Raw genomic sequence first — 18,409 nt, forward strand, 5'->3', positions numbered from 1 at the left:
CCTAGCGGCTACCTATCAATAGCTGGTTGAGGAAGAACTCGTTTCACCCTGATGAAAATATGCATGAGATCTAGATACCAAATCTACAAGAAAAAGGAGGAAAGGGATAGTAAAAGCAAATGACAAATTAAGCAAATGGCAGATAATGGAAAATGCTGTCATAAAACAGACAAAATATATTGCTATGAATTCAAAGGGCTTAATGAAAACACACTGAAATACAACACCAAAGCAGCAGTAATGGCGAGATAACAGAAGGAAATGAAAAAAAGAAAGCTATCAGAACTCAGAAAAGGAGGAAAAAATCACAGAAACGAAAGCCACATCTATATATAGATACATCAGACAAGGACAAAACACAGAAAAATAAACGAGGGCTAGTTGAGAAAAGTAAGCTAAATGAAACAGAAATTTGAAAAGAATTAGAAAGACTTTGAGGTAAAGCTACAAAAAGAGAAAGGATATCCAGCATATTCATATGAGGGAGAACTGAACAAGTGGAACAGAAAAAAATATTCAAAGCAGAATTCTAAAAAACTTCATATAATAAAAGAACATTTGAATCTGCAGATCAAAAACGCACATGTCACAAGAAAAACTGACATAGAATAATCCCTGTGACATATCCCACTGAAGTTTACTGAACTTCAAAAATAAATTCTTTGTGCATCTAGGCAAAAAGATTGAGACATCTTTAAGGGGAAACAAATTAGACTGGCCTCAGATTTCTCCACAGCCACATTCAGTGTAGACAACAGTGCTGTGTTGCCAGGGAAAGAAAAGTGTGCCTTGTCTACGCCCCAATCCTGTCACCTGTACAAGAGGATGTTAAGAGTACTTAATTTATAGCATTATTATGAGGATGAAATGAGATAATAAATACAGATCACCTGTGACTTAACAAGTGTTCAATAACAGCTATTATTATTGTATGTAGCCAAACTTTCTTTCAAGTCATTAAATGTTTTTGAACATGTAAGGATCAGAAAATACAATTCTCATCAGCATCTCATGAAATAAATTATTAGAGAATGAATTTCGGCCAACCAAAAGATGAACTGAGAAATTGAACCTGGAAGTCAATTAAAATGAAGGTCTAGATGAAAGCAACCCTGGAAAGAGGATTTATAATGATTGTTAATACAATATCTGATATTTACTGGATATTCACTATGTGTGACACTATCCCAGTGTTATACATTTATTATTATCACAACAATCCTTCAGGTAGAGCCCACTGCTATGATATGTAACATAAGGAAAAGGAAATATCTTTTAAGTAACTTGCTCAAGGTCACACAGCTACAAGATGATAAAGCCAGGATTCCCACCCAGGCATTCTGGCTCCAGAGCCCATGCTCCTAATTACTATTCGATATTGTTCACAACATCAGTGTTACACTGATGTTACACTAAACTTTGGCAGTAAAAGTAATAAAATTTAAAAAAATCAAGAAGGGGAGGTGTGAGAAGGCAGTGGGTGGTGAGGTCAAAAGATAATTTTACATCTTAAAATTAAGTTAACAGAGATAGAAGTATATTTAAAGATATAGAGAGAATCATTAGAAGAACTAACAATAATAATATAATTGATTAAAATTAGGTGGGGCAAAGGACATGGGATGGCTGGAAGTACAGTAACTTTGTCATTAGGTTCCTTATTAACAACAATAACAAAAAACCCTGTTGCCGTTGAGTCAGTTCTGACTCATTGCAACCCTACAGGACAGAGCAGAACTGTGCCATAGGGTTTCCAAGGCTGTAAATCTTTACGGAAGCAGACTGCCACATCTTTCTCCTGTGGAGCAGCTGGTTGATTGGAACCACCGACCTTTTGGTGAGCAGCCAAGCACTTGACCATGCACCACCAGAACCCCTTTCTAGTCCTAATAAAAACCAAAACCAAACCCATTGCCAGAGTCAATTCCAACTCATAGCCAACCTATAGGACAGAGTAGAACTGCCCTGTAGGGTTTCCAAGGAGTGCCTGGTGGATTTGAACTGCTGACCTTTGGTTAGCGGCCATAGCTCTTAACCACTATGCCACCAGAGTTTCCTTCCATTCCTAATAGTGGGTAATAAATAGATATGTTCTAAAGAAATGGAGGCTGAAGTACATTTTTTAGAGTAATAGCTATAAAGGTAACTACTAGAAGAACTAAAAACAGATATAACTTTCCTAAGGTATCAGAAGGAACATGAAAAAATAAACAAAAAGCAAAAAAAAAAAAAAAAAAAAAAGCCCTCTAAAGAAAGATACAAAGCAAATGAATTCTTAAAAACAGAAAGTAGACCATACAATCTGATATGGAACTAAGTCAAATCTATAAAATGTCAATGGGCTAAGTTTACCTACTGAAAGAAAAACATGCTCAGAAAACAGAAAGCATCAAACAAGTTGAAAATAAAAGATGGTCAAACACAAGTTAAAAAAAAAAATGAAGTCACAATCTCATAACAGACTAGGGTAGCATTTGGGTTGGGGGGTGAGGGAAAGCATTAAATATGGTCCCCAAAAGGCTCTTTATAATAATAAAATCCATTGTACAATCCACAACGAAGACCCTACAGTCATAAATCTCTATAAATAAAGCAGCACAAATATTCATTAAGCAAAAACTATAAGGAATATATAAACAGAAACAAAGAGAAATGCATTAGAGGTAACAAAAAATCAAACCTGTTGCAGTCAAGTTGATTCCAACTCATAGTGACCCTATAGGACAGAGCAGAATTGCCCCATAGGGTTTCCAAGGAGCAGCTGGTAGATTTGAACTGCCAACCTTTTGGTTAGCAGCCAAGTTCTGAACCACTGCACCACCAGGGCTCTGTATTAGAAGTAGGAGACCCTAATTCACTTTTCTTAGTCCATAACAGATAAAGAAGTTTACAAATACATATAGAAGAACTAAGTAACCGGATTAATAAGTTAGATATAACTGTCCTGAGAGCACAGAACAGATTTTATTCTCAAATGCCCTTAGAACATCCAGAAAATTAGAACAAAACTTTAATACAGTCCACCTAGTAAAAATGGTAGAAACAATATTCTCTGATCAAAATAGGATAAAAATTTTAAAAAAGCCTTAAAAACAAACAAAAAAAATCCTACTATGTGGAAAAATTTTTAATTTTTAAAAAATTGTTTGGTCACAGATCACAACAGAGGGTTCTGGACAGAACTGGAGAAGAATGTAGAACAAAATTCTAACACACACAAAAAAAGACCAGATTTACTTGCCTAAAGGAGACTGGAGAAACCCCTAGAGTATGGCCCCCAGACACCCTTTTAGCTCAGTGGTGAAGTCACTTCCAAGGTTCACCGTTCAGCCGAGGACTGGACAGCCCCATAAAACAAAACAGGACTAATGAGGCACAGCAGTCCAGGGACAAGGGCTAGAAGGCAGAAGGGGACAGAGAAGCTGGTGATAGGGAACCCAAGGTTGCATAAGGACAGTGTTGATGTGTAGTGAGGTTGTTAACCATTGTCATAGGGCAACATGTGTACTGTTTAATGAGAAACTATTTTGTTCTGTAAACCTTCATCTAAAGTAAGAATCGCAGCAGAATTGGAAGAGTACAGTGGATGGCACTGAACTGCACATGTAGAAATTTTTGAAATGGTGTATCTTTGGCTACGTATATTTTCACCAGAAAAAAAAAAAAGGTCCGGAAGGGAAAGGGTTGACATGATGTGGGGTTGTTAACCAATGTCATAAAACAATATGTGTACTACTGTTTAATGAGAAACTATTTGTTCTGTAAACCTTCACCTGAAGTACAATAAAAAAAAAAAAATTGCTTGGTCAAAGAGAAAACCCAAATTGAAATTTTAGAGTGTCTGGGAAATAATAATATGTATCAGAAACTACAAGATAAATTTTAAAAAAACGACTACAGAAGAATCCAGTCTTTATTAATTAAGAATAAAGAACAAAATAAATGAATTAAACTTTCAAGAAATTAGAAAAAAAAGAATTAAATCTAAGGGAAGCAGAAATAAGGAATTAACTGATATAAAAGAAAAATAAAAAGGCTATGGCCACCCAGTAATTCCACTCTTAGATACATATTCAAAAGAATTGAAAATAGGGACTCAAAACAAGTACTTGTACACCAAATGTTCACTGCAGCATTATTTACAATAGCCAAAAGGTAGAAACAACCCCAATGTCTATCAACAGATAAATGTGTTATATCCATAAAATGATATATTATATAGTCATAAAAAAGGAATGAAGTTCTGATACATGTTTTAACATGGAAGAATCTCGAAAACATTATGCTAAGTGAAATAATAAATCAGACACCAAAGGACAAATACTGTATGACTCCACTTACGTGAAATATGGAATAGGCAAAATTAATAAAGACAGGAAGTGGATTAGAGGTTACCAGGGACTGAGCAGAGAAGGTTAATGGTTACAGAGTTTCTGTTGGGGTGATGAAAAAGCTTTGGAAATATATAGTGGTGATGGATGCACAACATTGTGAATATAATTAATGTCACTAAACTATACACTAAAAGATAGTTAAAAAGGCAGATTTTATGTTTTATATATTTTAACCACAATTTTTAAACATGGCTATTCTTATGCTCCTATAACTGAGAGAATTCCTCTGTCTTTGTCTTCCAATCTCTACTTTAGGCCTTCTTGCTCTTCGGATGTTATAGATCAAATTGTGTCCCCCAAAAATGTGTATCATTTTGGCTAGGCCATGACTCACAGTATTGTGTGATTGTCTACCATTTTGTCTCTTGATGCGATTTTCCTACATGTTGTAAATTCTGCCTCTATGATATTAATAAGGCAGGATTAGAAGCAGTTATGTTAATGAGGTAGGACTCAATCTACAACATTAGTTGGCATCTTAAGTCAATGTCTTTAGAGATATAAAAGATAAAAGTGAGCAGAGAGACAGGGGCACCTCATACCACCAAGAAAGTAGTGCCAAGAGCAGAGCACGACCTTTGGACCCGGGGTTCCTGCACTGAGAAGCTCCTTGACCAGGGAAGACTGATGACAAGGACCTTCCCCTAGAGGAGACAGAGACAGAAAGCCTTCCCCTGGAGCTATCACCCTGAATTCGGACTTCTCGCCTCCTAGACTGGTATTTGTGTTACAGCAGCACTAGATTAACTAAGACATCTGATTTCCTCAGTTACCTTCCGATTGCCCTTTCGCAGAATTCTCTCTCTCTGTTTGGTTCCTTCAGCCTAATGACATCATGCTGCTCACAGATCAATCTTGCCCAGCTCAGGCTCCTGGGACCTTGTGACTTATTAGAGGTCCAACACTGGGTTTCCTCTTGTTTGGGACAGGGACTGACATAATTTTCTTTGGTTTTGGGGGGCTTAAATTTTTCATGACCCCAAGGAAATAGCCAAAACACAGCGGACTCTGATAAGAACTCAACACTTGGAGAGACCAGCATAGGCTCCTCAGACTTTACTAAACCTTCCTACCAACACTTCCTACAGTGTGCTGTGAGGATAAGAATAGTCCTGATAGCGATCAAGAGCTCCGCCCTACCCTACTCATGTGTAAAGTGCCAACACCTAGGAGCTATTGCCCTTCAATTACCAATAGCAGAAAAGTTCCTGGGTGAGCCCTTGACCATGTACTATTTTCTCCTTTTGCTATGAATATAACCAAGAATATTAGGTTACAAAGCAGCAACGTTAACAGACATATATACGCCAATGTTCACTGCAGTATTACTCACAATAACCGAAAAGTAGAAACAACCTAAATGCCCATCAATGGATGAATGGATAAACAAAATGTGGTACATACATGCAATGGAATACAACTTGGCTAGAAAGAGAAAAGAAGTCTTGATACATGCTACAACATAGACGGAGCTTGAAGACATTATGTTGAGTGAAATAAGTCAATCACAAAAGGATGAATATTGTATGACTTCACTTATATTAAAAAACAAAAACAGGCAAATGTATAGAGACAAAAGTTTATTAGTGTTACCAGGGGCAGGAGGAAGGGGGAAAAGGAGGGTTATTGCTTATGGAGTACTGTGTTTTGGTTTATGGTGATGGATAAATTGCACTGATTAAAGGTAGGGTTGCAGAGCCAATCAATGTAATTACTGACAAAAGTTGTACACCTGTAAAAAGTTGATTGGCAAAAGTTGGGTGATAGATATATTTACAACAAAAAACAAAAAGTATAGCGGTTACTGAGGCTGCTTATGTACAACCAAATACCTCATGGGATTTGGTTTCTTGGTTTGGCAGTTTGGGGTCATGGTTTCATGGGACATTCCACTTAACTGGCCTAATATAATTTTTAGTGTTTCTGTTCTACCTCCTAGTTGGCTGCATAGTGCCTGGGGTCTTAAAAGCTTGCAAGCAGCCATCCAAGGTACAACAATTGGTCTCTATTAACCTGGAGCAACAAAGAAAGAAAGGGAAGTCAGGAACATGAAGAAGAAATGGAATGTGTGGCTAATGGCTTCCATGAACAACTGCCTCCTTTGCGATGAGACCAGAACTGGATGGTGCCTGGCTACCATTACTGAAAGTTTTGATAGAAGATTCTATAGAAGAATCTTTGATCAAAAGGGAGAAAATGTAGAACAGAATTTAAAATTCTCATGGAATCTATATTTTCTGGAGCCATGGAGGCTGGATGAACCCCTAAAACTATTGCCCTGAGAAAATCTTCAAAGGTTAAATGAAAAATATCCCCCGAAGCCTTCTTAAAACCAAATAATAGTTTAGCTTAACTAGTAAAGAATAACTGCCTTGAGAATTGTGCTCTTTTAAGAACTATCTACATGGGATCAAACTGACAGCTCAAAAGATTAGATAACAAGCCTGGGGGGCAATGAATTTATGTTAGTGGAGAGGACCAATTTGGAAAAGGAGGGTGAGAATGGTTGCACAATTTGAAGAATGCAGTCAAAGTCACTGAATTGTACAGGTAGAAACGGTTGAATTGGTGTATGTTTTGCCCTGTATATTCTCAACAACAAAACAAAAAATAAATTTCACATATTTAAAAATATACGTATATATATACATATGTAAAGAATATTAGGTCACGTATTCATAGAGCAATCTAGCTCCTGGACTCAAGTTTGGAGGCCCACAAGGGGAGATGCTCAGTGTCTTTCTTTCATCTGGTCAACCTCTGGGGTATTACAAAATGCACAACCATCTGTTTGGCATCCCTGCTTGGTAGCAGATGGTCTGGAATTTCATTGGCATGCTTCTTCACTGAGGCAAAGGTGGTGTGAGTTCTGCGGCCTCCCACTGGTACAGTTTAGGGTTTCCAAGGAATTTAAATCGTATAGACCACATTCTGTGAGCACAAATAAATAAGAAATCAACAATTAAAAATAGTTGAAAAACAAATACTGACACATTTGGAAACTAAAAAGCATATTCCTAAATAATTTGTGAGCTAAAGCAGAAATTACAGTGGAAATAAAGAGTATTTGAACTGAACAACAAATATATAACAAAACTTGTGGGATACAGCCAAACCAGCTCTTAGAGGGAAATTTATAAGCTTTAAATGCAATGACGAAAAAAACAAAGCAGCTAAATATAATAAGCAAGCACTCAACTAAAGAGGCTTACTTAAAACATACACACACACACAAACCAAAGTACCAATAAATAATGAGAGTAAATCCCCCAAAACAGTATAAAGAAGCAATAAAAGCTGAAAATAATGGGAAAAAAAGATAATACCAAAAGTTGGTGTTTTAAAAACTTGAATAAAAGAGATAAACCTTTAGCAAGACTGATCACAAGAAAAAGAGAGAAGGCACAAACACAATTAACAGGAAAGAAAAGGGTAGCGATAGTGAATAATGTAAACAACTTTACAGCAATACATTTGACATGAACAATGTTTTTCCATAAAACTACAATAAAATATGACATAAGAAGGAAGAGAAAAGCTGAATAAGACTAACAAACAGTTTAAAAAAAAAAAAAAATTGAATCAGTAACCAAAAGTATTTCTCTCCAACCAAAGCAAGACCAGGTACAGACCAAAGATAGCCTCAGGATGACATCCAGGAGGTAGTACTGTTTATAAGAGTGGAAAGTTGGTAACAACGTAAATGCCTATTAACAGAGAATGGCTAAAGAAATTGTGATATTAAACTGAAATAACTAGGTCCATACATGTCAACACGGAAAAACTCTGAACATAATGTTAAGTGAAAAAAAGCTGCAGAATTTTGTGATGGTCAGTACCATTTAACAAAGTTTAGAAACATACAAAGCAATACTGTTTATGCACCCAAATATACAATGAAAGTATAAATATAACAGCTAGCAAGGACTTAGATTAATTTCAAGATGGTGGTTATCTCTGGGGAGAGAGGAAGGAGACTATCAAGTAGGATAAAGAGGGCTTCAATGGTACCTGCAATACTTTATTTCTTTCAAAAATGAAGCAAATATGGCAAAAGGTTAAGATTTTTAAGCAGATGGTAGGTACACGGGTGTGTGTCATATTGTTTTCTATATGCCAACATTATTCTAAGAGCTTTTCATGTATATATGTTTAATCCTCACAACGTCTCTATGAAGTATTACCATTATCTCATTTTATTGATAAAGAAACTGAGGCAAGAGAGGTTAAGAAGAGGTTAAGAAACTTTGAAGATGAGAGGTGAAGCTGGAATCTGAACCCAGAAAGCCTGCCTCCAGAGCCTGTGCTTTTAACCATTAAAGTAAAAGAACCAGAATTATTTATCTTGGAAAGGAAAATGCAGAGCAGATTAAATAATGGCTGGGTCAGATGCTCCTCCCTCGTGTTCCACTAAACAGCTCTGGTTATATTCATCCTCTCCCCTCAAATCAAAGCAAGATCAGGAATTACATCTATGTTTCCACAGAACTTTGTGCAATGCCTGACACATAATAAATTACATATAAAAAGTACTTGTTGAATGGATGAATGAATGAAGTGTACACTGGTTTTTTATTTAGAAGTAGAACATTCTATTATCAACAACTTCTAGGATAGGATGAAGAACTATTCCCTTCAACCGTCCTGATCTTTGGCTACTGAATCCTGAGGAACTCCATCCTTAACTCTGCAGTAGGCCAAGATTTAAATGTGGACCTTTCCACAACACCAGACTTCCAAAGAATAATCTGGAGGTTGTATATTTCCTTTATGAGCCTATATTCCTTCTCCCTTCTTTCCTTATGCTCCCAAATCTAACATCATTTGTACTCATATTACCTTCCTGGTAGAAAGTAAGATGCTTTGAAGGCAGAGACTCAGTCACATTCGTCTTTGAACCTCCTCCATGCTTGTTCTAGCACACAGCACGGAGCTTGGTATATAAGGGTTTGGAAAATGTTTGTTAAATAAAGGACAAAAAGAACACAGTGTTTTGGTTTTGGTTCTGGGTTCTAAAATCTCATTGAGGATAAAATTAGAACTTTTCCATAATATCTAATACATTTAAAAAAAAAAAAAAAAGGCACAAACCAGTATCTTATCAGTAACATGTTAAGCAGAGACAGTTACTCTGGCATTCAGCTTCAAGAGTCAGATTCTTGTTTTGAGCAAAGGCATCAAGCCAACCCTGCATCAAAGAGGCAGTCACAAAGAACAGGCTCTTCAATTTGTGGCTTCCATCACAAACCAAAAGCAAATTTCCCACGTGCTTATATGAAAAGAATGACTGGCCACATACTGTTTTGTTTTGTTTTTCAGGCACCACCATATACACAAGTTGTAATTACTGTCAGTAACATGATCTTCGAAATAAAAATACACAGATTATAAAGAACGTTCAACTTTACAATAAGATCATCAGCAGAAAATGTCAAGGGTATTTCCAGTCCTAAGATTGTATTACTATGATGATTCCACTAATTAGTCACCCTTTGTTCACACATACATCACAATACCAGAAGATGGCATTCTCTAGCTATATTTTACAAAACCCACCCATGTTGAGGAAATAATTTAATAAACTGTGGGAACTGTACCACAAGGGGGCGATAACAATGAATAGATGTATAGTCAAAAACCCGTTGCCACTGAGTCAATTCTGACTCATAGCGACCCTATAGGACAGAGTAGAACTCCCCCACAGGGTTTCCAAGGAACAGCTGTTGGATTTGAACTGCTGACCTTTTTGGTTAGCAGCTGAGCTCTTAACCACTGTGCCACCAGCACTCCAGATGTATAGTACTAGGTTTTAAATAATTTCCTAGATTCAAGTTCTAAAAAATGTATTTCAGACAAATTTATCAATTTCTCCTTTAAAAAACAGAAAATTGCAGAGTTGGGTTCTTAACAATGCTTGAAATCCTCCATGTATCTCTAGTCATCACCTCTTCTCTCCCCAACATCAGATATTTTGAGTTTTCACCATTCTCTGCACTCTTGCCTATCTTCAACCTCTCTGACTTCTCTCAGCTATTAAACATGCTTAAGTCTCCATATCTTTGTCTCGCTTCCTCTCCCCAACTTGCTCCCTTCCTCCCTTTCCATCTCAACACACACACACACACACACACACACACAAATACACAAGAATCCTCTCGATTCTCTTCTTCCCTTTTGTTACAATGTCTGTAATTTACTTTAAAGCTCTTCAGCACATGTAGTGCTACGTGTGTGTGTGTGTGTGTGTGTGTGTGTGTGTGTGTGTGAGTGTTTGTTACAGTCCAGGTGCCTCTAATATCTGAATCGGAAATGCACAGGGTGCTCAGCTAGATTTCTAATCAAGCAGCCCATATTCTGGAGGCAGCTACTATAAGCACTTCTATTATCTATATCTTGATCAAAATTGATTAATTTCTGAGATGTTGCTAATCAGAAAATTAGGGTTTTATTGGCAAAATCTGCAACTTGTTAAATATGTAATGAATGTTAGAAATGGACTATCACTGGTAAAATTAAAGGTATTTAAGTTATGTGGGTCCCTGAGTAGTGCAAACAGTTAACACACTTGGCTGCTAACTGTAAGGTTGGAGGTTCAAGTCCACCAAGAGGCACCTCAGAAGAAAGGCCTGTTTATCTACTTCCAAAAAATCAGGACTGAAAACCCTATGGAACACAGTTCTACTCTGATACACATGGGGTCGCCATGAGTTTGAGTCGACTGAACAGCAACTGGTTAAAGTTATGTGGATTGACTAAAATGTAACAGACATTCCCTACCCTTTCAAGAAGAAGAAGGTACAAGAATCAGCTGAGGCTATAGCCTTTATCTTTAGAGAAGTGCCAAAGCTAAATGGTTTATAGCAGAAGTTCTCAAACTTTAGGGAGCTTCAGATCACCTGCAAGGTTTATTAAAACAGATTGGTGGGGCCACCCTAGCCCCAGAGTTTCTGACTTGGAAGATATTAGGTGGAGCCAAAAATTCGCATTTGTAACAAATTCCCAGGTGTTACTGACGCTGCTTGTCTAAGAGAGGACATTTTGAGAATCATTGGTTCAGGATTGCTAGTTGCCTGATACTAATTATAAAGGTACCAGAAGCCTGCCTCTGGAGTATAGTTGCTCCTGCTTTCAGTAAATCTTTCATACAAGCTCACAGAATACCTACAGGACAGAGTTAGATGTTTAATGAGCTTACAGAATAGATTATATGTTTTGTGCCTGCTTGCAATAAATGTGTGTTTAATTAATGCCTGTAGGTGTAGCAGAAATTGTTTTCATTATAACTTAGCAATTAGGTTATGTGGGAGTAGTTAATCCTCACCTATATAAAACATTTTCAGTGGCTACTATTATCTTTCAAACAAAATCCAAGGAGTATGTGTGACCAAACCAGATTAGGTCGATTTAAAACAATTTCCCAGCACACTTTCTAGAAACAGTAGTCTATACTCGTTGTCCGCCTTATTTCTCTCATCCCAGCTCAATCCAATGCATTTTGACTTTTGACCTATTAACATTTTGCAAATACTTGTTAACACGTAACAATGAACTCTGAACTGCAAATGTCAGTTCTTCCTTAGGCTCTCTTCAGCACGTGTCCTTGTTGATCACACTGCTTTAACACTCTTTCCTAACAGCTTCTCCATGTTTTTCTCCTACTTCTCTGGCCACTCCTTACCAGTCTTCGTTGTAGAGTTCTCTTCCTTTCTTACAACTGTCGATACTGTTGTTTTTCAAGGTTTTGTTCTATTTTCTTTGGGCTCTTTGTATCCCATCGTGGGTGATACATGGGTTGGTCAGAGCCATGGGAATATATCATATGATATATATATGATATATTCCCATGGCTCTGACCAACCCTGGCTCTATTCCCTCCCAGACTTCTCTCCTCAGATAAATATTCAGGTGCCTCCTGGACATCTCTTGTCTCTATCTGGATAACCTACACGTACTTCACACTCAATCTATACGAAAGTGAACTCACCATCTCCTGCTCTCCTCTCCTCCAAGGGTTGTCCTCTCTTATTCCCTACTTCAGTGAGAGGCACCATCATCTATCCGCCCAGGATCCCGAGGGAAGAAACAGTGAATTGTCCTGAACTTCCCTTCTCCCTCATCCTCCCATATTCAACCGGTCACCAAGTACTGGTGATCAAATTATTTCCTTAACATTCTTTGAAGAGGTTTCTTCCCTTGCAATCCTACTGCCAATGCTATAGTTTAAGCCCTCACCGCTTCGCGCTTGGATTACTACCACAACTACAAAACCGGTCTCCCATCCAACCTACCCTCTACACACTAACTAAAACATAAATCTGATCTGTCACTTCCCTGCTTAAACACCTCTACTGACTATACACACTGCCCTGAGGATAAAGGACAACTTTCTTAACAAAGTCTCTTTTATGATTTTGACCCTGCTTACTTCACCTCAAGGAGCCCTGGTGGTGCAGTGGTTAAGTGCTTGGCTACGAACCAAAAGGTTAGTGGTTCGAACCCACCAGCCACTCTGTGGGACAAAGATGTGGCAGTCTGCCTCTAAAGATTTATAGCCTTGGAAACCTTGTGGGACAGTTCAACTCTGTCCTAAAGGGTTGCTGTGTATTGGAACTGATTTGACAGCAATGGATTTGCTTTTTTTTTTACTTCACCTCTGTACAGCTGCCCCTCACACTCTCTACTCCAGTCATGCTGTTCCTGGGATTTAGCATTATCTCCTATCTTTGTAGTGTTGCACATGCTTCCTTCTACCTGCAATGATCATTCTTCAAAATTTCTGGGACCCTATCAGTTAGGGCTACCTGGTAAAATACAGGACATCCAGTTAAATTTGAGTTTGTAAAAACCACAGTTTTTTAGTCTAAGTATGTCTCAAATATTGCATGGGACACACTTATACTGAAAAAAATTAGTTGTTTATTGGCAATAGTTGGGGCATACTTACACTCAAAAAGTATTCATTGTCTATCTGAAATTCAAATTTAACTGGGTATCCTGTATTTTTATTGGCTAAATCTGGCAACCCTACTCTCAGTCTCTTATGTGCTTCTCCTTGTTTATTTTTTTTTATCCCTCACTAGACCATATATGTCTTCAGGGCAGGGACATGTCTTATCTCTGTGTCTTCAGGCTCTAGCACAGTGCTAGTAAACCCATTGCTCTCAAGTTGATTCCGACTCATAATGATCCTACAGGACAGAGTAGAACTCCCTCATAGAGTTTCCAAGACTGTAATCTTTACAAAAGCGGACTGCCACACCTTTTTCCCTCAGAGTGGCTGGTGGGTTCGAACCGCTGACCTTTCAGTTAGTAGCCAAGCACTTAACCACTGCACCACCAGGACTCCTTCATATACCGTATGGAGGCGTGGAATTGCTGGTGTGCTAGACGCCCTGGTGGCGCAAATGGGAAAGGTTGGCGGTTCAGTTCCACCCATCATTTCCAGGAAGAAAAACCTGGTGATCTGCTCCCATAAAGATTCAAAAAAAATTAAAAAACAAACAAACTCATTGCCACTGAGTTGATTCTGACTCATAGCAACCCTATAGGACAGAGCAGAACTGCCCCATAGGATTTCCAAGGAGCAGCTGGTGGATTTGAACTGCTGACCTTTTGGTTAGCAGCCGAGCTCTTAACCACTACGCCACCAGGGCTAGTAAGTACACAATAAATGTTTAACTAAATAATATGGTGTTTTATTGCTGGCTTATTTCTTCTAAGTTGGCTTTACCCTTAGTCTCTTTATTGCTTCACAGGAATGACGCTAGTGATAACAATGATACCACCTGCCTCAGGATTACAATGACTATCACATGATATAAGGTAAGCATGTATGGTATAATACATGAAGGCAACTAGAAATGTTATTTTAATTTAACCAGTAAGGTTATCCTTAGAATAGAGCTTATGTTTTTCTTAAGATTTGAAATAACTTGTTCAGTTAGTATGTTTTTATAAGTTCACAAAGAAGAGATTGGTAACCTAACCCAGGGTGACATAAAGGGAAAAGGAATACATTTTTCTTTAATGGAAAAAATTAATAAGTTTTACTTTAAAAACAGTATGTTCCAAGTAGGACTGGTTCAGTATATTCTGAAAACATAAGACAATAGCACAAAATGAACCTGTCAAGTCAAATAATAATTGATCCTAAGCAAACTCAAAGCTAAATGGAATACAGTTTTTTATTACTATCTAATGGAAAATGTAGCTCTAAATATCTTAAATTCAGTCTATCTTAAGCTAGTTGCTTTAAGCAACAAACCATTATTTCTCAAAACTGAATCTCAAAACAAAGTGTAATAAAATTTAGAGGCTCTTTCAACTTTCAATGCTTTCATTTTAAAGGGTGTGCTCATATCACAAAGGTTAATCAGAGTAGTATAGCAATTCCCCTTTATTACTCAGGTAAAACCTTAGAAAAAGCACACTCAATCATAAAGGAACATGTTGGGAGAAATCAATATTAAATAATGCTCTTCTGAGAAATCTGTAGAAGGAAACCCCCCATCCACTGCTTCTGTTTTTTTTCTTCTTCTTCTTACTTTAAGACTCCAACAAATGAAAAGTGCTATGTCAAGAGAATCTTACATAGAGAGTCAAACTGTGCAAAATTTCTTTATGGTTAGGTACAAAACAGGATTTGTTGAAGTAATGAATGAATTAGTGATTTCTACAATCAGAAAAATTGTACAGTGAACTACACAACATATTACAATCAGCTTGGTGGAAAATGAAAAAAAGTACAACTAGAAAAAAAGGATCCTTCCAAGAACCCATAATTAGGGTTAGTTAGTGGTTGCCCTAGTTTTGAGCTGTCTCTAAACAAGCAGCAGCAGAACACAGCTCTCATTCCTTACAACTTCCCCAAGTTAACCTTGGCCTCTCCAGGTGTATCACCCCCACTCCATTTCTTGCCTCAGAGTCTAAAAGCCTATTACGTTATTTCACTAAAGACAAGCCCTAAATAATGGATGTGACAGTGGAAAGTTTCATACTTTTATTAAAAACTAAAAACAAGAAACTGGAGTTCAAAGTATAAATCAATGTACAATGTGCAAAATTAATCTCAGTTTTGGCTTCTAGCTCCCTTGAAGTTTGGATAAGAATCCCATTAACTTTATAGCAGTATCCTAAATCTTTGGACAAAAATTAGTCATTGGTTAGCGAAAACATCTTAGGGAAATAATACTAATATTTGATACTGATTTCCAATGTTGAAATAAGAAATACAACTGATTACTAGACTAATTCACACACACTACATAATTTATATGAAATACATATCTGAATTTGTTCAACACTAATATTTTAAAAAATAAGATATAAAGAGACAAAGAAGGAAACATATATTAATTTATAGGCAGCCAAAATTCTCAACGACCAAGGCCATATGGTTCAGTGGCTACCACTGCACAGTTCTGGGAATTCTCAGGTCTACTGTTAATCAGCATATTGCTCTTTGGGATGAAAGTGCCAAGCCAAGACTGTTAGTAATTGTAACTGGAAGGAGAAAAACTCTCCTCAGTGCTTTTCCAAATTCTTTCAATTTTATAAGGCCCTGAAGAAGTTCTATCTTTTTTATGAAAACTTTCTCTACTTTTCTGCCCACAACGATCTCTCTCTATTCATCAACGCCTTCTTTCTTTAAACTTCTGTATTTAGCATACAAGCTAAACTCTTATCACCTGATGTAATGGTCTTTGATGTGTCATACTGGCTAGGCTAGAATCCCCAGTTATTCAAACACTAATCTAGGTGTTGCTATTTTTTAGATGTGGTTAAAGGTCATAAACAGTTGACTTTAAGTAAGGAAGATTATTGTAAATAATCTGGGTGGGCCTGATCCAATCAGGTGAAAGGCCTTAAGAGAGCTGAGGCTTCTTTGATGAAGAAGAAATTCTACCTGTAGATAGCAGCTTCAGCTCATGTCCAAGAGTTCCAGCCTACCCTTCCTGCTGGTCTGCCTTATGGATTTTGGGCTTGCTTAGCCAGACTCCACAACTGTGTAAGCCAAATCCTTGCCATAAATCTCTTGATATATATCTCCTATTGGTTCTGCTTTTCTGGTTGAACCCTGACTGATACACCTGATCATAAAATGAGTTATATGTGTGTGTGTGTGTGTATGTATATGTCTTATCTTTTCAATCAGAATATAAGGTAACTCAAAGGCAGGAACTTGGGAATATAATAATAATTTACTGAGCTCTTAGTATGTGTCAGATGGTGTTAAGCCTTTCAATACATGAACTCATTTTATCCTCACTACCACCTGCTGAGACATAGTATTACTAATTCTCATTTTACAGAGGCTAAGTAATTTGCCTGAGCTTATATAACTAAGGAATGGCAAAGCTGAAATCCAAACCTAAAGGTGTTTTACTCCAAAGCTTATGCTCTTAACCACTACCACAGATGTGACCCCTCACACATACACATGGAGAGAGAGGAAAAAAGACAGAGACAGAAGAAAAGCAAGAAAAGAAGAAAGCTATGTAAGCCGAGGTAGATCATGATTGTTAAACAGAAGTAAACTGTTTATCTCACTCTGTTAAACTACCTGTCATCCCTAACTCCTAAACAATGCTAAACGGGAAAGTCCAAGCAATCTTCCAGGAAAATTTCTGAATTACCATGTACGATGACAGCAATGATAGGTACCAGGGTCTTGTCCTAGGCCAAACGAAATCAAGTCAGGGACTTATAGATAGATCAGAGCTTCATTCAATGATAGAAGGCCAGTTTAACTGGTTCAATTCCACTTTATCCTAATAAAATCTGTGATGCAGGTAGGGAGGAGATACTTTTCTCACTTTTAAAATGAAGTTAATAGCAAACCAATGAAATGAAGTCACTTAGTACTCAAAGTCATATACAGTACATCACAAGAAAGGTGAGGGTGCTGCTTTGACTCCAGCTTACAATTTTCCTAATAGACTGACATAACATGGTTGAGCTACTGCTAATCAAGAAGTTCCTCACATTCAGTGGACTGTACCACTAATATCCAAGATTTTAAAATGTACATGATGTGACTAAAGTGATGAGACAGATTTCCATAAGCCACACATGAAACCAACCATATTCTCCAAACTGTTCCCCTCTCTGGGCATTTTCACTCACTGCCCCTTCTCCTTAAATGCTTTTTGTGCAGACATTCACACAACTGCTTCCTTCTCATCAAGCTCCAATTCAAAATGCTATCTTCTCAGAGATGCTGTTTGCAACCACTCTGGCTAAAGTAGCACGTCCTAGCTATTCTCTACTAAATACTGCTATTGTGTCATTTTTAACTGCACTTGCCAGTACCTGAAGTTTTTTATTTTTGTTTATATTATACATATTTCACTACAAGAATGTAAGCTCCTTAAGATAGGCGACTCCGTATATCTTGCTTATCACTGTATCCCCAGGACCTAGAATAATGACTGATACATAGTAGGTGGTTTCAATAAATATTTGTTGACTAATAAATCTTTAGAATGGATTATACTTTCTGTACAATTTCTATATGACAGTAATTACTTTGAAAATAAATATTAAATTATTAAGATAGAAAAACTAGAGGAAAGTAAAAAGCAACACTGTCAACTTTCAAAGGGAAGAAAATATATTATTATAAATAATCCACACTATTAAACTTTAGCAAACAATATTTGTAGAGCCTCTGTCTTAGTTATCTAGCGCTGCTACAACAGAAATACCACAAGTGGATGGTTTCAAGGAAGAGAAGTTTATTTCCTCACAATCAAAGTAGGCTAAAAGTCCAAATTCAGGGTGTCAGCTCCAGGGGAAGGCTTTTTCTCTCTGTCGGCCTTCTCATCAGTGTTCCCCCAGACTAGGAGCTTCTCTGCGCAGGGACCCCAGTCCAAAGGCCGTGCTCTGCTCCAGGTACTGCTTTCTTGATGGTATGAGGTCCCCCTGTCTCTCTGCTCACTTCTGTCTTTTATATCTCAAGAGATTGCCTCAGGACACAATCCAGTCTTGTAGATCCAGTCCTGTCTTACTAACAC

At 37.4% G+C, this 18,409-nt stretch overlaps 1 protein-coding gene across 1 annotated transcript in view; it reads right to left on the bottom strand.

Moving 5' to 3' along the window:
- The window catches only part of DIPK1A (divergent protein kinase domain 1A), a 148,642-nt gene that overhangs the window by 15,412 nt on the left and 114,821 nt on the right, over nt 1–18,409 (bottom strand). The gene's annotated exons all lie outside the window — the stretch shown is intronic.

The sequence above is a fragment of the Trichechus manatus genome, unplaced genomic scaffold (assembly GCF_000243295.1).
Source record: "Trichechus manatus latirostris isolate Lorelei unplaced genomic scaffold, TriManLat1.0 scaffold00058, whole genome shotgun sequence".
NCBI lineage: Eukaryota > Metazoa > Chordata > Mammalia > Sirenia > Trichechidae > Trichechus > Trichechus manatus.